Source organism: Ictidomys tridecemlineatus, chromosome 4 (assembly GCF_052094955.1).
Source record: "Ictidomys tridecemlineatus isolate mIctTri1 chromosome 4, mIctTri1.hap1, whole genome shotgun sequence".
NCBI lineage: Eukaryota > Metazoa > Chordata > Mammalia > Rodentia > Sciuridae > Ictidomys > Ictidomys tridecemlineatus.
The window spans coordinates 35,609,270-35,626,270 of NC_135480.1; the positions used below are offsets into that span (position 1 = coordinate 35,609,270).

Genomic DNA, 17,001 nt, shown 5'->3' on the forward strand with positions numbered 1-17,001 from the left:
AGATTGGCTGCACCAATTTGCAGTACCACCAACAATGTATGAGTGTGCCTTTTTCCCCACGTCCTCCCCAACACTTATTGTTGTTTGTATTCTTAATAGCTGCCATTCTGACAGCAGTGAGGTCAAATCTTAGATTAGTTTTAATTTGTACTTTTCTAATCATTAGAGATGTTGAACATTTTTTCATGTTTGTTGAGCCTCTTCTGAGAAGTCTCTTCAGGTCATTGGCCCATTTATTGATTTGGTTATTTTTGGGGTTTTTTTGGTGTTAAAATTTTTGAGTTCTTTATATATTCTAGAGATTTGTGTTCTATCTGACCTTACCAATTGTTTCTTTTGCTGAGAAGCTATTTAGTTTGAATATATCCCATTTATTGATTCTTGATATTAATTCTTGTGCTATAAAAGTCTTATTAAGGAAGTTGGGGCCTAATTCGACATGATGGAGATTTGGGCCACTTTTTCTTCTAACAGACACAGTGTCTTTGGTTTAATTCCAAGATTCTTGATACACTTTGAGTGGAGGTTCATGCACTGTGAGAGATAGGGGTTTAATTTCATTTTGTTGCATATGGGTTTCCAGTTTTCCCAGCACCATTTATTAAAGAAGCTATCTTTTCTCCAATGTATGTTTTTGGTGCCTTTATCTAATAAAAGATAAATGTACTTATGTGGGTTATTCTCTGTGTCCTCTATTCTGAACCATTGGTCTAACAGTCTGTTTTGGTGCCAATACAATGATGTTTTTGTTACTATTGCTCTGTAGTATATTTTAAAGCTTGGTATAGTGATGCCACGAGCTTCATTCTTCTTGCTAAGGATTGCTTTGGCTATTCTTGGTCTCTTATTTTTCCAGATGAATTTCATGACTACTTCTATGAGGAATGTCATTGGGATGTTGATTGGGAAAGCATTAATCTGTATAGTGCTTTTGGTAGTACGTTCATTTTGACAATATTAATCCTGCCTATCCAAAAACAAGGGAGATCTTTTCATCTTCTAAGGTCTTCTTTCTTTCTTTAGCATTCTGTAGTTTTCGCTGTAGAGGTCTTTTACCTCTTTTGTTAAATTGAATCCCAAGTTTATTTATTTATTTTTTTTTTGAGGCTCTTGTAAATGGGGTGGTTGTCCTAGTTTCTCTTTCAGAGGATTTGTCATTGATGTGTAGAAATGCCTTTGATTTTTGGGTGTTGATTTTGTATCCTGCTACTTTGCTGAATTCATTTATTGGTTCTAGAGGTTTTCTGGTGGAATTTTTTGGGTCTTCTAGGTATAGAATCATATCTTTGGCAAATAATGTTAATTGGTTCTTCTTTACCTATCTGTATCCCTTTAATCTCTTTTGTCTATCTAATTGCACTGGCCAGTGTTTCAAGAACTGTTAAATATAAGTGGTGAAAGAGGGCATCCCTGTGTTTTTCCAGTTTTTAGAGGGAATGCTTTAAATTCTTCTCCATTTAGAATCATGTTGGCCTGCATAACTAGCTTTTAGATTGTTGAGATATGTTCCTGTTATCCCTAGTTTTTCTATGCTTTGAACATGAAGGGATGCTGTATTTTGTCAAAGGCTTTTTCTGCATCTATTGAGAAGATCATATGGTTCTTATATTTAAGGCGATTGGTGTGATAAATTACATTTATTGATTTCTGTATGTTGAAGCAACTTTGCATCCCTGGAATGAACCCCACTTGATCATGGTCTACTATCTTTTTGATATGTTTCTGTATTCAATTTGCCAGAATTTTATTGAGAATTTTTGCATCTATGTTCATTAGGAATATTGGTCTGAAGTTTTCTTTTTTTGATTTGTCTTTGCCTTGGTTTGGAGTCAGGGTGACATTGGCCTCATAGAATGAGTGTGGAAGTGATTCCTTTTTCTGTTTCCTAAAATAAATTGAAGAGTATTGGTATTAGTTATTCTTTAAAGTTCTTGTAGAACTTGGCTGTGTATTCATCCAGTCCTGGGCATTTCTTGGTTGGTAGACTTTTTTTATTTTTAAAAGGAGAGAGAGGAGGGGAGGGGAGGGGAGGGGAGGGGAGGGGAGGGGAGGGGAGGGGAGAGGATTTTTTTTTTTGTAGATGGACACAACATAATGCCTTTTTTTTTTAATGTGGTGCTGAGAATTGAACCCAGGTCCTGCCCGTGCTAAGCGATCGCTCTACCGCTGAGCCACAATCCCAGCCCAAAGTTGGTAAACTTTTGATGGCGTCTGCTATTTCATCACTTGAAATTAATCTGTTTTCTGTATATCATCCTGATTCAATTTGTGCAAATTATGACTCTAGAAATTTGTTGATGCCTTTGATATTTTTTATTTTATTGGAGTACAAGTTTTCAAAATAATTTCTAATTATCTTCTGTATTTCTGTAGTTTCTGTTGTGATATGTCTTTTTTCATCACGTATGATAATAATTTGAGTTTTCTCTCTCCTTTTCTTTGTTAGCATGGCTAAGGGTCTGTCAAAAGAACCAACTTTTTGTTTTGTCATTTTTTTCAATTGTTTCTTTTGTTTCAATTTCATTGATTTCAGCTTTGATTTTAATTATTTCTTGCCTTCTACTGCTTTTGGTGTAGATTTATTTTTCTTTTTCTAGATCTTTGAGATGTGATGTTAAGTCATTTATTTGTTGAACTTTTCTTCTTTTAAGGAATGAACTCCATGCAATGAACTTTCCTTAGAACTGCTTTCATAGTGTCCCAGAGATTTCGATATGTTGTATCTGTTTTCTTGTTTACCTTTAAATTTTTTTTAATTTCCTCTTTGGTGTCTTCTGCAACCCATTGTTCATTCAGTAGCATATTATTTAGTTTCCAGGTGTTGCAGTAGCTTTTATTTTTTATTTTATCATTGATTTCTAATTTCATTCCATTATGACCTGATAGAATGCAGTGTAGTATTTCTACTTTTTTATATTTGGTAAGAGTTGCTTTGTGGCATAATATATGCTCTATTTTAGATCTTTTGATGCTGATCCATGTGCTGCTGAGAAAAAAGCTTATTCACTCATTGAAGAATGAAATATCCTATATATGTCAGTTAAGTCTAAGTTATTGTTTGTTTTATTGAATTCTATAGTTTCTTTGTTCAGCTTTTGTTTGGAAGATCTACCCAGTAGTGAAAGAGTTATGTTAGTGTCACTCACTAACATAACATAATAGTGGTATATTTCACTCTTGAACTTGAGAAGAGTTTGACTGATGAACTCCATCGTAGATGCTCCATTGTTTGGGTTATATATATTTAGAAATGTCATGTCTTGTTGGTGTATGGTTCCCTTGAGCAGTACGTAGTTTCTTTCTTTATCCCTTTCAATTAACTTTAGCTTGAAGTCTACTTTGCTTGATATGAGGATGAAAACCCCTGCTTGCTTCCTCAGTGCATGTGAGTGGTATGATTTTTTTCCCAACCTTTCACCTTCAGTCCATGCATGTCTTTTTCTATGAGATGAGTGTCTTGAAGGCAGCATATTGTTGGGTCGTTTTTTTTTTTTGTTTGTTTGTTTTTAAACCTAATTTTCTAGTCTATGTATTTTGATTGGTGAGTTTAGGCCATGAACATTCAGGGTTATTATTGAGACATATTTGCATTTCTAGTCATTTTTGTTTATTTTTGGTATTTAACGTGACTTGCTTTCTCCTCTGATTGGTTTTTCCTTTACTGTAATACCTCCCTCTGCTGATTTTTATCTTTGATTTTCATTTCCTCTTCTTGGAATATTTTGCTGAGGATGTTCTATAGTGCAGGCTTTCTAGTTGTAAATTCTTTTAACTTTTGTTTATCATGGAAGGTTTTTATTTTATCATCATATGTAAAGCTTAATTTTGCTGGATATAAGATTCTTGGCTGGCATCCATTCTCTTTCAGAGCTTGGCACATGTTGTTCCATGACTTCCTGGCTTTGAGGGTCAAGTTGAAAAAATATGCTGATACACGATACTCCCCCTATACTTGATGTAATTCCTCTTTCTTGCAGCTTTTAAGATTCTATCCTTATTCTGTATGCTAGGCATTTTCATTATAATGTACGTTGGTGTAGATATGTTGTAATTTTGTACATTTGGTGTCCTGTAAGCCTCTTGTATTTGGTTTCCCAATTCATTCTCATGATTGGGAAATTTTCTGATATCATCTCATTGAAGAGATGGTGCATTCCTTTGTTTGATACTTTGTGCCTTCCTCTATCCCAATAACTCTTAAATTTGGTCTTTTGATGCTGTCTCATAATTCTTGGATGTACTGTTCACGGTTTCTTACAATCTTCACTGTGTGACCAACTTTATTTTCCTGATTGTATACTTTATCTTCATTATCTGATGTTCTTTATTTCACGTGACACAGTCTGTTGGTTATACTTTCTATTGAGCTTTTTATTTGGTTAACTGTTTCCTTCATTTCAAGGATTTCTGATATTTTTTTTTCAAAGTCTTTCTTTCTTGAAGTAATCTTTTACTACCTGGATTTGCTCTCTTATCTCATTGTTAAAGCGATCAATTTTTGCCTGTATTTGCTAATTTAGGTCATTGTTTAATTCACAGATGATTTAATTAAGAACTTTCTGAACTCCTTCTCTGACATTTCATCTACTTCTCTGTCCAAGGCTTCTATTATTGTAGTATCCTGGTTTGTTTTGGAAACTTTTCTCCCTTGTTTTTTCATGTTATCTCTGTGTCTTCCTTTCTTGCAGTGTGGATCTGAGATATTATAGTTTGTGCCCTATATTCCTGTAGTACCTATGCAGACTGTCTGTACCTCACCTTGACGTTGGGATTCCAGACACTACTCATGTCCCTCAACATATGCCACTGCAACTAGAGACAGCGAAGGCAATAACTGAGGTAACTTGAGATAATAGTGGAGGTGCCCCAAGATGGATAAATTGTCTTACAGAGATGCGACTGCAAGGGTGGGCCTTATACTGTTTTGGGGATGCCTACTCTGAGATGCAGCTGTTTCGAGGCCCTCTCTATTGTCAAAAAGGTAGGGCCTACTAAGTGGGTAAGGCTATGGGATGTCTGCAGTGTCTCAAGATGGAAGTGGGTTAGGCTTGGGCTCCCAGGCATGAGGATTGGCAACTCAGACCTACCCTGGGCCTGGGTCCCACATGTCGTGTGGGTGGATCTGGGCCAATCCTGATCTTCCATGGTGGTCAGAAGAGGAGGTCCTGTGCTGGAGCTCTGGTGGGTGTCTGCTGGTTCCCACACAAGTTGGTGTGGGCGGATCTGAGCCAGAGCTAAGCTCTGGGGGCATCTGCTGGTCTGAAGAGGTAATCCAGTGCCAGAGCCAGAGCTCTGGTGGGTGTCTGCAGGTGGCTGGGTGGACCTGGGCCTCCTGTCAAGAATTTGTATTCTTTATATGACACTAAGAATGAAAAGATAAGACATAACTGGAAGAAAGTATTTGAAAATAATATTTGGATAAAAGTCATATCCAGAATATCAGACTTTCAAAACTTTATATAAGAAAACAAAGTTTCATTAAATAAAATTAAGACACTTTGCCAAAGAAGCTATATATTAACAAGTCAGTACATAAAATGATGCTTAACATCATTTATCAATAGGAAAATACAAAGTAAAAAACACAGAAGATACCATAAGATGACTTTTAGAGTGGCAAATATTAAAACAAGTGGCCATATCAATCTTTGACAGTGATTCAGAGAAAGTGGAACTCACAAACCTGTTGGAAAACAATTTTTTAGTTTCTCAAAAGTTAAATATGACACATAATAATATCTATGATGAAAAACCCCATAACATCCCCTTGCACCTCCTGCATACAAATTACTTATTGTATGGTTCCATTTATAAAAATTCTAGGATATACAAATTGTTTTTCATGTGACAAGAAAGCACGTGAGTATGCTAGGGATATGGCTGGAATAGAGGAAGAATTTCAAAAGTGCACTAGAAATCTTTTTGGAATGTGGCTATATTCCCTATCTTGATTGTGGTAATATTTCTTACATGTAAAGAAAGCTCAAAATTCATTAAATTCTACACTTTATGTGTAGTACTATATGTAAAGTATACCTCAAAAAAAAGCTACTTCAAAAGTTAGCTTTTGCTTCTAAATAATAACTCTCAGCACAGTAACGATGATATCTGATGGTCATTTTCATTTTATGTAAGTATATTAAATGGTAGAATCTTCTTACAGTCCAATCTACAAATAGATATGCAGGTAAATATATATGTAATTATATAAAGATAATTGACTTTAATATTTATATTTTCCCTCAAAGGAAACATAATCAGCCATACATTAGAATATTTTGCTATAGAATGCTCATCATGAAGTCTTTTACAAATGCAAGAAGAGACCAAGAGAGAAAAATGACAGTCTATAGATGATTTTATCTGTCATTCTATTTGTTGAGTCTACAGACCCAGAATAAACCAGGAAAGGTATTGAGACTGTGCTCTTCTCTCATATGGTATCACAGGGACCATAAAGGACTGAGAAATATGTGTTTTCAGACTATGACACTCCTAAAGTTAAGCCCACTACTTCACCAGATCTTCAGATAAAAAAGTAGAAATTTGTATTTAATAAAAACATCTACCCAGCACTTGGTGAGAAAAAATGTACCAGCCAATGCAGTACTTGCTTACGGAATTTTAAAGGGTAACTTCATTATGTTTGAGCTTCATGTTTTGGTAAAAATTTTAGAATTTAAGTCTGGAAGAAGACACAACTTACATAGTTACACAGAGACAAAGACCAATGAACAACAAAACAAATAAAAACAAGTAAATAACCACTGTAGGAAAGAGTAGCACAAACCTATAACTCATATTAACTGATGTGAGTTTTTATAACGCTTTAATTTCAAAATGTTCTCCATTGTTTCATATTACTTTTATAATGGAATAAAGGGAAAATAGAAAATGAGTTATAAAGTTAAATTCTCTGGGCAAAAGTATCATGCTTTGAATTTAAACCCAAGTGCCCTTGATTTGCTCTCCAGTGAAATGCCTTATTCCCAAATTTATTCATTGTCACATATCTCTTGAGATGCTTTTGTACACCAAACACTGTTTGAAATGATGGAGACTGAAAGAGAAAAAAAAATAACTGCCCTCAAAATGTTAAGATGTAATGGAAGAGACAAACAGCTCTATAATATAATCACTACTATGGTAGAGATAGGAAATGGATGCTAAGGTAACACAAATAATATAAGTGACTTAAACTTGGAAAGCCAAGGAAAGATTGCTTTGAGTAGTCATAATTAAAGTGAAGAAGGTGGCAAAGTGTAAAAGTAAAAAAGGGATAAGACATAAGAATGAAGTTGTAGACAGGGACCATAAAGGACTGTGAAATTTGGTAATTTCAAGAAATTACCAAAGGTTTTTAAACCAGTGAGATTTGCACAATAATCCAATAATATTATTTTTTCAAATACATCACTGTCTTCAACTAAACATAAATTATCAAGATTGACACAAATTTAACAAATTTAAATCAATATTATAGTTACCCTATTTTATTTTAACAAGCAATTTTTAAAATAAGCTGTTCAACAGCTTTCTTTCATTTTGCTGGTTGATTCTAAATGTTTCTGTGACTTCATAGTAAATGGTTTGAAAATAAAAAGTGACGCAAAAAGCCTTGTGAAGTCTTATAAACTGTTAACTTATTTTACCTTTAAGCCACCTGCTGTACCTCTAAAAGTTGATTACAGGACAAAGGCGTAAGCAACCCAATAAGAAGAGAATGATTTTTAGTTCCGGATTTGTAGCATGATATTTTCTTTTTTCCCCAGGAAACTGTTCAAATTACCAATCAATTGTAAGTGTTCTTAGGTTTTAGACCTATATAAAGCTTGATTTGTGAGTCAAATTATAAAAGAAGTTAACTGATAGATATTTGCAGAATAAAAATTATGCATCAACTCATTTCATAAACCAGTGAAGGGTATGCATAAATAAGCTCACTTTTTCCAAAAGAATCATTTTTTTAAATGAAATTACTGTCTTAAGAAGAAAACTTCACAATAAGTGCAGAAATAGGGAAAAACAGAAGTACTTTAGATTAGAAATTGTACTATTGTACTTCTAAGTACAAAGGGGAATGAAGGGAAGAGAAGGAGAATGGGAACAAAAAAGTTAGTAGAATGAATCGGACGTTACTTTCCTATGTTTATATATGAATACACGACCAAAGGAATTCCACATCATGCACAAACAGAAGAAAGGAAATTTGTATTCCATATATGTATGTTAAAATAAATTCTACTGTCATTTATAAAAAAAAAATTAAGAAAATCACTAAACAAAATTAAACCTATTATAAATTGTATATTTGTGGCACTATACACCTCAATTTAAAATATGTAGAATTTTAAATTCAGCTATAAAATTTTCAATAATTTTTCCTAATAAGAAATTAGAAGAATGTACAGAATTACATGCCAGAATATATCCATAAGGTATGCCTTAATCAATTTAAAAATTATTGACATTTGCTGTGCATTTTTATATTAATATTTTAAATCATGTATTTTACGTTTATAGAACATCTCAAGTCAAACATGAACATTTAATCAGAAATACTTGATCTGGGGAGGAGCTGGGGAGGCAGGAGGCTGGAGGCGCTGGGGCCATTTAAGCCTTCTCCCTCTTGCCCCCAGTCACACAGTCTGGCCCTGGCCGTATCCTGACCCCTTGAGTGGCCCCCTTGGGCCCAGTGGCTCTGCTGACACAAAGGAAGTCTCCAAAGGAGCCCAAGCCCATATGAAGGCCTCGAGCCTTGCCGCAGGTGCTTAGAGACTGAGATCCTGGCCCAGGAGGAGGAGCGGAGGATTAATGCATTCAAGAATCGATTCCAGAGTTTCATGAACCATTGGGCCCAAGCCAATGGCCACTACAAACCAACTTGCTATGAACACGCTGCTGTTACAGACATGTATTTCTCATTGTTCTGGCTCTTGCGGCCAGTGCCCTCCACCACTGACTGGTGACTGCTGAGAAAAGATAACAGAACGGATTTATGGAATGGGCCTTTATGCCCTCTTCATCTTTCCACATTATTTCACATGTATCATGGAAAAAGAGTCACTTAAGGACAGGGGAGCATTGTTTTCATATGTGTGATAGAATGGTGATTTATTTCTTCTTTAGCATCTTATGCTCCATGGTGAAATCTCTGTGAACTTGGACCCCTGGCATCTCATATACGTTGGTTTATCTGGCTCATGGCAGCCTGAGGAACTATTTATGTATTTCTCTACCTTTAAAAGTATAAAGTAGTTGAGCTCTTCTTCTATCTCACAATGAGATTTTCTCCTACCTTGGTGGAGACATCAATGAATACCACTGACAGTCTTCACAAATTTTCCTGTGGAGAGCTTAATTTATTGTTTGGGAGTTGTGTTCTTCAAGAGTGATGGCATCATTCCCTTTGCCCATGCCATCTGGCACCTGTTTGTGGCCACAGCAGCTGCACTACTATGCCATTTGTTAATACCTATACCAAAGTCCTAAGGACTTTATTTGACATTTAGGACCAGTCTGGACTAGGTCTCCAAACAGTATTATTTCAACTGTGACACTTGGAAGTGGGGTAAGAGCTGAAAATTGCACGGGGGGGGGGGGGGGGGGGATGAGCAATGCACTTACTTTCGTTATCTTTTGAATATACTTACTGTGGAAGTATAAAAGCTGTGTTCTGTAAGTTCCACCCCTCACAGCAAACAAATAAGGCAATGAATTCATTATTCATTCCATTCTATATCATGAAGGCCTCTGGATAGACTTTGGCCAATTGATATTTACAAACCAGAATTTTGTATTTTACTCTTACAGATTTTACTACTTGATTTTTCTAAATTAGTAGGTCAGGGTATAAAAGTCAGTGCAATAACAAAACTTCCTTTTTAAAAAAAAAATTGTTTCTGTCACTTTCCCATTCATTGTTTAAAGAACCATGAACAGAACTTACACTTTTACCATGTTTCATCTTGGTGTAACATGGTTATTTTTTAAATATAAACTTCATTGTTTTGTAAATTTTTAAAAAATACTTCATTGATATGCAACTCTGTGGTTCGTCATTAATATTGTGAATTTTTGTAGCAAGCAATAAACATCCCACAAATGAACCATTTGCTCATTTATACCTCTTCTGATAGCTTTATGAAGTTCCATTATACCTCTTCTGATAGCTTTATGAAGTGTGGAAAAATTGCCAATTTTTAAAAACTGCAGTTTTCCAAACTTTTCTGCCAACCTCTGACTCTGAATTTAGTGCTGCTTTAGGCCATATATTTGACACAGTTTGACTTATGAGTGATGGAAAATTATTTTGATATCATTAACTTTTTCAAAAGATCCAACTTTTCTCTCTATGCCTTTGCCACTCTTTCAATAGTGGGTGAATATTCTGTGTGTGTTACGCTAGCATTGTTGGATTGGCCATCCCACTGAAAACTCAACAGCATTATGAATCCCAGTGAAGAGTGGTATTGCCTGTTTGGTGCCCAATGGTTAAGTCATTGTCATTTAGCTTATAGTATCCGTTTCACATTCATTTTAAATTGTGGAATCAGATTATAAATTCACATTTCTGCCTTTCGTCTGCATCTCCCAATATACTTTTTTTTTAACTAGAAAAATATTTAGAGAATTGTTTGACAGGTAGAAACTTGTGTCTGTAGTCCATGAGTTATATATCCTGGATCAATGGAGTAGTGTACATATATTTTGTTTGTTTGTTTTTTGTTTTTCCCTCAGTGTCTTGTATTAAGGTTAATTTATTAGTTACTTTGTTGGTTGACCTCTCTGTTGGTGTTGTAAGAAACAAAATAACCTTGCCTTTAGGTCGGGTGCCAATACTACCTGTTTTCTAGCAATGGACTTGCTCAATGGAATTGTTGATGATTAACTTATTAATTCAAATTTTGTATTGATATAGCTTTAAAAGAGAGTTTATTTTGGATGTATGTTTAGCACTCTCTGATTTTGGTGAATTATGGGGAATTGAACTGATATTTGCCAATAAGTTCTTAAATAGGCAAGATACCTCCAGACCACCTCTATAGGCATAATTCTGAACATATGCATGTCTTTTGTTTTACTGTGTATATTTTATTTTTAACATATAATTTTTTTGGATTGATTTAAAATCTGCTTAAAAGTAACACTGTCAAAATCACTAAAATGTATATAAAAATTGTGTAGATTAGAATAAAATTGTTACTTAGATTTATAAAAAAAATAGTTAAACTGTACTTAGATTTCATAAAATTTATATTTGAAAAAACAGATAGATGCATATGTTCAAGATTTTCCAAAATATTTAAAGTTTCTCAATAACTAAACAAGTATTTAAATTAATTAGTATCAAAAATTCAGCTCTTACAAACACTTATGACATCAAAATTATTAAAGCAATATAAGGTCTATAAAACAACATGTAAAAAATCTGGTCTCTGTTATTAACCAGCTCTTGTAAAAGGTTGGGCTAAATTTACGGAATTTATTTCTCCAATAATTTAACATACTTTTCTCCCCTATAGCAGTCTCAAAGAAACTCCTTCAAGGTTGAAGAAATATCCTTTGAAAAATCACTAGGCAAATTAGCTCTAAGGTGCTCTTCCTAATTCTTCAAAATGTTAATATTTATGTTATCACTTAAAATAGATACTGAAGTCCAGTATCTATTTTAAGTGATAAAAACTGGAGTTTTGTCTACAGAAACAAAGACACTGAAGGAAGTAGAAAACTATAATGGACAAACTCAGAATAAAGGAAACTACCATAAGACTTTATAATCTGATAAAACCTTTTTCTAACTTTGAGAGAAATGAGCATTTTCATATTCTAGAAATGATAGTCTAAATTATGACTTATTACTTCAAATTTGTTCTGTGGCTTACTTTCTCTTTTCAATGATATGTCTATAACAACAGTGTATTTATTTAGGGTCTTCTAATTTAGTTCAAGAAACAAATTCTGAAAATCAGAGAAGAATAAGACATCATTTCGTCTTTGAGGAGTTCATGGTCCAGAGCAGAAATGGTATGAAATATGAAATCAAAAAGCTGAAGTATAGTAATATAAGAAATTTAACATGAATGGTTAAAAATAATTGATAAATAGGGTATGCTAATAATATACAAATATATTCATAGTTTTTTAATCAAATACCTGCTTCTGACATTGTCAAATTTCTAGTTGAGATTACAATCTTAAACAGAGTGTTTTACTGATATTATTTTAATGGCCGCTATTTCTAGCTTCTCTACTTCTGCTCTTAGCCCCTTGAGAGTATTCTCAACATAGCAGCCAGAGTTAATGCTTTAAAACATGTCAGGCAATGTCAGTCAATCCTCTACTCAAAACTCTGCAGCGACTTCCCATTTCATTTAGAATGAAAACCAAAATTCTTTCAATGGCCTACAAAATTCTGCATGAATTGTCATCTTAGCATGACAATTCCCTTCACATTCATTAACTTTCTGACATAATTTCATGCTCTAACACTCTTACTTGCTCATTTTGTACTCTCCACATGGATGTCTCTGACTTTCTTGAACACACCAGATGTGTGAACACACCAGATTTTGTGCCTTCATGCTACCCTGGCTTTTCCTCAGCCTTAATGCTATCTCGAGATCCATCCCATGCTAACTTTTAATCTCTTCCAAGTCTTTACTGAAATGTTCTATTTTTAATGAGACCTTGTCTATCCTATATTGAAAACTAAAACCAGTTCTGTTTACTTATCCTTTTCACACATTCACAGTTACCTTTGCTCTACTCTGTTTTCCATAGCAGATATCACTTTCTCACATATTGAAAATTTACTTACTGTGTTTACTATGGGTTCAACTCTATTGAGGTTAATTCTCAGAGAGGCATATTTTTGTCTGATTTGTTCACTGATTATCACAAGCACGAAGAAAAGTGCTAGGCACATTGGAGGCATTCAACAGATATATACTGAATACATTTTTTTCTAGAATAAGTGGTATTTCAAAAAATGTTTCCAGAGTATTTCATTTATTTTGAGAAATATGATTAGCTCTTTAAAAATACATTTTTAATTTTCTAACAATCAATCAAATCTTGATAAATAATTTCATTTGGTTTTCTTTTTTGTTTTGAAAGTTTGGAACATAAGTTAATTATCAGGGTTCACCATTTATTCCCCAAACTTGGCTATATCTTTTTTCCTTTGCTTTCTCATCTAGATTACCCATCTTCTTAAAATGTTTTAACTTCTGATTTAAAAAATAAAAAATCAATTAAGGAGGACTGAGTCAAGGTAAATGCTGAAAAACTCAGAAGTTAAAATATATGTCAATATGTCAACATAGAAGAATTGTTTAAAGAGAGAGTGTACTTTACTAAAACAAACACTGAGCTCTTGCACATAAACTTTAGGTTTTAATGCCAGAGAACAAATGATTTGCTGTATGAGAATGGATCTCTTTCTTAATCTCAAAAACGGGAATAGGATTATAATGAACAAATGAAATTGTTGCATTTTGATCAGAATTAAAGGTATTATTATTATAACTGTTGCTTCACAGTTTAATATGTATTTAAAATCTATATTAAAATTCTTAACTACTGTAAATTTTTGCAGAATATAGTATATAATTTCACATTACCTCAATGAAGTATTCTTTTCACTTAGCAAATGTTTATGAACAACTTCTAGGAGATCTTCACACAATATTTAACCTATACTTGTTGAATAAATTAATTAATATGTAAATGCATGAATTTACTTAGCTGTAATATAAATGTATTTCAGGTCAACTTTATTTAAAGAATATTTGTATCTGGGTATGTCTTTGGTTGCAGGTACTCAAGAGGCTGAGAAAGAGGATTCCTTGGGTCTAGGAGTTTAAGGGCTCCCTGCACAACAGCAAGAATCCATTAAAAAAAAAACAGTCTTAGTAATTGTATTATTGATAATGCAATAAATCATAGGCATCTCTTTTGTTATTTTACTTGTTTTGTATTGATTGATTGATTCCTTTACTCCTTTAATAAATAAAAGTGTATTGATACTGCCAGATAGTACCAGTCTGCTATTCTTATAACAGAATTTGACCTCTATCTGCAACAGAAAAAACATTCCTACTCTAATGGTACATACATTCTTATTGGGGTAAACAAAGTAAAGTTGTAATTATTAATTACACTAATTACTAAGAATGTCAAAATGTGATAATGCCATAGAATAAAAATATATAAGCAAAGGGTAAGAACTTATAAAACAGGCTGAGATGAAATTTTGCTACTAATGTAAAAAAGTCTGGGAAAAGGCCATTTAAACAGGAAATGAAGGAATGGGCCACAGAGCCTCTGTGAAGAGGAAACAGCTTAGAGATAGAAGCATAGTCAGAATATTCAAAGGCTAGACCCTAGGCCAGGAGGCTACTGAGGCTAATATGGAGTAAAAAAGCAGAGTGCATTAAGCAGAAGACTTGACATATCTAATTTGTTTTTAAAAAGGATAACTTATCCCAGTTCTTACAACAGACTTATATAGATATTTTAATGGCAAAAGTAATGAGACAAGTTGAGAGACAAAGACACTAGGTAATAGATGATGGTGGTCTAGACCAGGTTAATATTGTTGAGGTAGTATACAAGGATCAGATTCTATCTATATTTTGATTAGCATGAACAGAGCAACTATATAGAACTGTACTCACATATGAAACAGTATCCTTCAATTTCAATTTCTATTTATTTTACTTTGAGCAAATTGAAAACTACAATCACCCTTAAGAGATTGGCTGAGTTCAGGGCTGTTGTGGTTTAGATATGAAGTGTTCCTCAAAAGCTCATGTGTGAGACAATGCAAGAAAGTTATGAGGTGAAATGACTAGGTTATGAGAGTCTTAACATAATAAGTGAATTAATCCCCTGATAGGGATTAACTAGGTGGTAACAGAGGAGGTGAGTCCATGAGGGCGTGTCTTTGGAGTATATATTTTCTTGTTGAGCATGGGCAAGCTCGCACTCTTTCCTCCCTTCTGTGATGTCCTGAGCTGCTTTCTTCTGCACCAAGCCCTTCCGCCCTGAAGGTCTATCTCAACTCAAACCTAAGAAATAGAGTCATCTGTGTATGGACTGAGACCTCTGAAACTGTGAGTCCCCAAATAAATTTTTCCTCCTATAAAATATTTCTTGTCAGGTCTTTCAGTCACAGCAGCAAAGCTGCTGACTAAATAAAACAAGGGCAACACAGGTTTTAAAAAGATAATCAAGAGCTTTGTTTGGACATATTATATCTGAGATTTCTATTAGCCAGCTAAGTGGAAATGTTAACTAAGCGATTAGATGTAAAAGGCAGCAGATAAAAATCTGAGAGTCATCAGGGGTGTAGATCAATGGCAGTGTTTGTGCTTAGACTCTGGATATGAATATATGTATGTATATATGTATTTATATGTATATATGTGGATATACGTAATTATATAAACATATATAATTTATGCAAACACTGATATTATATATCATCATGACCTATATCAGTGAAAGAAAAAACATTTTTATTCTAATGGTACTTATACTCACATTTGGGGTAAACAGTAATTACTTATAAAAATGAATTGTCAAAATGCAATGAAATATATACATATATACAATGTGTATATGCATACATGCCTCTCTCTCTCTCTCTCTTCTCTCTCTCTCTCTCTCTCTCTCTCTCTCTATATATATATATATATATATATATATATATATATATATATATATATATATATAGTATTTGGATGTTATATACAGTGAAGGAAAAAATATTATGATTGATATGGATAAAGAAATTTAACACTGGAACACAGTCATTTACAAGAACAAAATTAAAATAATTTTCCATTACCTGTTATGATAATTTGATTATCCTTAAAGAATTATAACAGTATTACCATTGAAAGGTAATAGATGCAATTTAACCAATGAATACTAGCTTAAAAATCAGTTACAAAGGAGAAATTTTGACTTATAATGTGCTCTACTTTTGGCATTTACATTAATTGCATTTGAGAATATAAATATATATTTTGGGTTACTCAAAACCATATTCATTTAATCAGAAGTGATTTCTTAATGTATGAATTTAATAATAATTCAGCTTATAATAATTAAGGGTATCATAAGAAATAAAGACTAATTTTGATTTCTGCTTCAATTCCTTACACACAGGTAGATAGATTTTTTAAATACCAAGCTTAAACTAGCTCTTTTTCTGTTTTCCCCCATGATGCATATGCTGCTACATTAATAAGGAAAAAAATGGGTCAAGCCCTGTTAGATATTCAGAATGTGGGTGGAAATTCTTTAAGGAGATTTCTGGGGATGCCTATAACATGGGAATTGCTGTTGAGATTCCAGGAGAAAAAGATAAAATTCTGTCAGTAGCAATATTTCTTACAAATAAACCCTTTCACACCCACAAAAAAAAAAAAAAAAAAAAAGGAGGAGGACGACAAGGGACCAGAGGAGAAGGTTAGAAAGGTGCCTGAAATCTAGCAATTAGCCAATATCTTTACAAAGTATTAGTGCAGAAAATCCTACAGGAAGCCTACACATTGCACATAATGTTTCTTTTAACATACTTGTTTATAGGAGAGAAAAGTCTCCAATATACAAAATAAGTGTTAATTTTAAAAAGGCAATTCATAAATTATTCTGTGAATCATAATCTCTTTAATTATTATATAAAAACTGAATGTCATATAATAGTGACTATTTTTCTTTGAAATAAATGATGAATTTTATCTATAGGAGTTTGATATCCTAATTCTGAATATGTCAGATTCAGTGAAAAGAAATCAGACTAGCATTCCTGGAGACTGAAATAAAATTTCTTTATAATATAAAGTATCTAAACATCTTTTTGTTATTTTTATTTGTTTATAGGTTCCTTTGATATAAGATCTTAAGTGGAAACAATAGTAGTTAACTAGTTTATCATAAAATATTAAATGCTAGTAGTATAGACTAGACTTTGAGCTCATTGGAATG

At 33.3% G+C, this 17,001-nt stretch overlaps 1 protein-coding gene and 1 pseudogene across 5 annotated transcripts in view; one reads left to right on the top strand and one right to left on the bottom strand.

Annotated features, from left to right (window-relative positions):
* The window catches only part of Mettl15 (methyltransferase 15, mitochondrial 12S rRNA N4-cytidine), a 225,760-nt gene that overhangs the window by 79,390 nt on the left and 129,369 nt on the right, over positions 1–17,001 (bottom strand). The window lies entirely within an intron of this gene.
* LOC101974485 (monocyte to macrophage differentiation factor pseudogene) lies at positions 5,106–9,505 on the top strand (annotated as a pseudogene).